The sequence below is a fragment of the Myotis davidii genome, unplaced genomic scaffold, assembly GCF_000327345.1.
Source record: "Myotis davidii unplaced genomic scaffold, ASM32734v1 scaffold749, whole genome shotgun sequence".
NCBI classification, from domain to species: Eukaryota; Metazoa; Chordata; class Mammalia; order Chiroptera; family Vespertilionidae; genus Myotis; species Myotis davidii.
Genome location: NW_006300030.1, coordinates 1,266,166 through 1,270,319, shown reverse-complemented (window position 1 = coordinate 1,270,319; position 4,154 = coordinate 1,266,166). Strand labels below are relative to the sequence as shown.

Below are 4,154 nucleotides of genomic sequence, written 5' to 3'. Positions count from 1 at the left end.
GGATCTCACTCAGCTAAGATAAAGGTGCCAGCAGCACCTTGATCAACGTGCATTCATTTCTGGAAGCTCTAGAGCAGCAGTTCTCAACCTGCGGGTCGTGACCCTTCTAGGGGTCAAACGACCCTTTCACAGGGGTCGCCTAAGACCATCGGAAAACACATATATAATTACGTATAGTTTTTGTGATTAATCACTATGCTTTAATTATGTTCAATTTGTAACAATGAAATTGGGGGTCACCACAACATGAGGAACTGTACTAAAGGGTCACGGCATTAGGAAGGTTGAGAACCACTGCTCTAGAGGAAAATCTTGTTTCCTTACCTTTTCCAGCTTCCAGAAGGCTCCTGTTTTCCCTGATTGTGGCCCCTTATTCCATCTTCATAGCCAGCAACATTGGGCTGAATCCTTCTCACACCACATCTCTCTGGTTCTCTTTCGACTCCATCTTTCACTAAGAAGGACCCTTGTGATTACATTGGGTCCTCCCAGATATTCTAGGATAATCTCTTTTAATTAAATAATTAGCAAACTTAATTGCATGTGCAACCTGAATTCCTCTTTACTTTGTAACATAACATGTTCACAGGTCACAGGCTCCAGAAATTGGGACATAGACATCTTTGGGGCGGGATGGGGGTGGGAGGATGGAGTGTGGTGGCGTTATTCTGCCCATCAAAGGAGGTTCCATACAGTTTTTCAGAGGTGCCAACTGAACCCTGCTGCCCACAGAAGAAACCCACTCATTTACCTTCTTTCTGGCTTTCTCCCTCCCTATCTCCTTTTGTCTACTTCTTGACTTGTGCTTCCTGAGATCACCTCCCAAATACACGCCCTTCCCCCAAAACCTCATCTCAAGATGTGCCTTGGAGGGACCCAAAGTATGACGGTAATATTGGGTAACTTACTCAATCGGTCTAAGCCTTAGTTCCCTCCACCACGAAAGTAAAATATATAATAGTATCTTATCTTATCCTGAGGCTGTTGGGAGGATTCTGAGTTGACCTTCATAAGACACTGTGGGGTGCATCTCAAGTCCACAAGAAGTTAGCTATTGTTGGAGGGTTGGCTGCTGGAGCACAGCAGGCACCAGACTTAAACAGACAGAGGTGGTCTTCCCCCCATGACACTGGCCGTGATGACCAGAGGGGGCTGGGCTGGGGCCAGGGTGGGAGAACTGGAGAGTTTCCTCTGAGACCATCCATTTTCTTCTCGAGGTGCATCTGCTACTGAGGGCAGTAAAGTGTGGTATAGACTTTGGGAGCATAATGAACATTAGGAATACGTACCTAAAGATTTTTGAGCTTCCAGAAAAGTCCAGTTGGCCTGAAGGCTGACTGGAGCAAGGATGGAGAGAAGCTCGCAGGAATGAGCATGTTCTGAGGATGCTAGCCTCTGACTCAGCAGGGACCAGCTTCCTGCTCGTCCAGCTATTCCATTTGTGAAATCTCCACTGGGTTCCATCCAAGGTCTCTCACAGTCTCCCCTCCCCCAACTCCCCACTGATTAATCTCACCTTTTTCCTGGCATCAAATATATTTACATGCTGATGGTACCTACATTTGCATCTCAAATACAGAGCACACCCCCCACCCCGAGAGTCAAACCTTGTTTTACCAATTGCCAAGGCAAACTGCGGCTCTCGAGCGATATGCGGCTCTTTGGCCACTTGAGTGTGGCTCTTCCACAAAATACCACGTGCGGGCGGGCATGTACAGTGCGATTGAAACTTCGTGGCCCATGTGCAGAAGTTGGTATTTTGTGGAAGAGCCACACTCAAGGGGCCATGGCTCGCGAGCCGCAGTTTGCCGGCCACTGGTAGACTATCTAGCAGACACCTGAAACAACATTTCCAAAGCTGAACTCACCCCAAAACTTGTTTGCCTTCCAACAGTTCCTGTTTCAATTAGTAGCATCAATAACCACCCAGTCTTCGAAAAATAGAAATCTAAGGGTCATTTTATGCTCCATCCTCCAACTACACATGAAATCCCTTCAAATCCCCTCCCTTTTCTGGATTCCTGATGCTTCAGTTCAAATACCCGGGACCCCATGCTTGACTACTCAGTACCATTACCTCCTGATTAGGGATGTGGCCCCATTTTTCCCTCCGGGAGAGGGCATCCTCCCAGATGTGACACAGGCTTTTTATAAACTAAACCTGTAAAATACAAATCTGACAAAATCTGCTGACTGCGGCCTAAAAACCGAACTCTTCAACATGACGCATGCATCCTCACACAGAGTCCGAATCACCTCTGTTGCCATCACCTTCCATAATCCCAGATTCCGGTTTTTCTAGTGTGACTTTTTTTTTTGGTTGTGCATTTTCTTTTTAATTTTTTTTGCTAAAAACCAAACAAAACTAAAACCCCACAATACCTCACACAATTTTAAAAGGGAGGGGACCAGGAAATAAAGATACCTGTATTCTCCTGCCCTGATTCTTGAGTGGTGCCTGGAGATTGTGTATATCTGAGACTTCACGGGTGATCCAGGTTTGTCAACCACAGGGTTATGCCGTTCATACACAAGTCCTACAAATCACATCAAAGAACCCAGAGAAAGGACACAAAAAAGAGAAGCCTGTTTCCTATGTTGACACCCGCATCACTTCTGCATCCTCACCTAGATGGAAATCCTGGGTAATTGTCAAAGCAATTTTAAGAATGAAAAGGGCATCCATCTGTAATACCTTAATCAATAAAGAAAAAAAATAAAAATAAAGAAGGAAAAGGGCATCTGCATAGCCTACAAACCTGTTAGCATCTTCCTGTTACCCTAAACATTCCTGCCCCAAAATACATTCGGAAAATGCTGAACCAACTACTCTGGAAGTCTGGTCGTCCACACCTTTTAGTTTTAAGGGAAGCCCTACACTATATAGTCTGAAACTACTGTGCTTGGTTTTAGTCAGCAATGCGGGAGAAAGTCGAAAACCTGGACAAGTTAACTTCACAAGCTGCAGCTCTCCTATCGCTGTCAGTTCACACACATACAGCATTAGCCTGCCATGTTTACGCGGATGTGTGCAGAGTAAACAATATGACTGGGGAACCTTAGGCTCGGATTTCCTCCCATCACCTGAAAAGTTCAAGAAACTTTGCAGGACGCTTACATGTTCACTAAGGCTCATACTAACACCCGAGCCAGGCTGAACAATAGGAGAGCCGACGAAGTCGCTGGTCATCCACACGCCGGGGTGATTGTAAGCCCTCCGCCTTGGCAGAGGCGCCTTTTCCTCTGCTCCCACTCTTTTTCAAATGGTCTCCATGGTCATTGTCTGCCAGCGCCACGCGCCGTGCGCGCGCGGGGAGCAGATCCAGCGTCCCGCGCCTCGCCGCGCGGCGGAGCCCCGCCAGGAATTGGAAAACATTCCGAGCCCTTTCTGCGGGGCGAGGAAAAGCCGGTGGCCTGGGCGCCATAGGCTGCTGCCAACGCAAGTCGCAACTTCTGAAACCCATCCTCTTTGCATCATGCAACGGATGCCACCGCTCCTCGCCTCTGCAACCCCCCACCCCTCCCCCGAGACCAATCATTGCCGCGCTCCGTTATTTTTGTACAGTCTTCTTCCCAGAGAAAATGCCAGTTCCTATTGATGATGAATGGCAGTCTCATTTGAAATGTGTTTTCTTGCTCCTAGCTTGTGACCGCTGGTCAGTGCTTCCCAGACCTGATCTGCACCATGATGTCAACAGATTTGGCCACTCAGCAGTCCTACACAACAGGTAATTGGAAAAGAAGTGCTTGCTCCTTTTTTCTTGGGTTTAAAATGAAAATGAAGTACCGTATTTGCCGGCGTATAAGACAACCCCCTAACATTTCCACTCAGAATACAGAGTTTGTTATATACTCGCCGTATAAGACTACCCCCTCTTCCGCACACCTTCCACACACCAAATAAAAGGTAAAACAATATCAGATTTGATTTTAACATTTTAATTTATATTCAAATGCTTATGACATGCAGGAAAACTGTCACAAGGCTGTATGTAATCAAACATATACATAAAACAGTGCAAGTTTATTACCGGTAAACATACCGGTAATTCACTAAAGAAAACACACTCTATAGACTGGTACCGTAGATGCTTCTCAGGAACACAGGCAAGCAGCCCACAACCTAGAGGGACTGTCAATGATAGAAGAAAGAT

General features: G+C 46.5%; 1 long non-coding RNA gene across 1 annotated transcript; it reads right to left on the bottom strand.

Moving 5' to 3' along the window:
- Nucleotides 1-324: 324 nt before the first annotated feature.
- Nucleotides 325-3,545, bottom strand: LOC107185049. The gene is made up of 3 exons (XR_001515958.1): nt 3,119-3,545; nt 2,426-2,695; nt 325-454 (listed from the first exon to the last, which is right to left on the bottom strand). It is a non-coding gene; the product is annotated as an uncharacterized LOC107185049 (long non-coding RNA).
- Nucleotides 3,546-4,154: the final 609 nt, after the last annotated feature.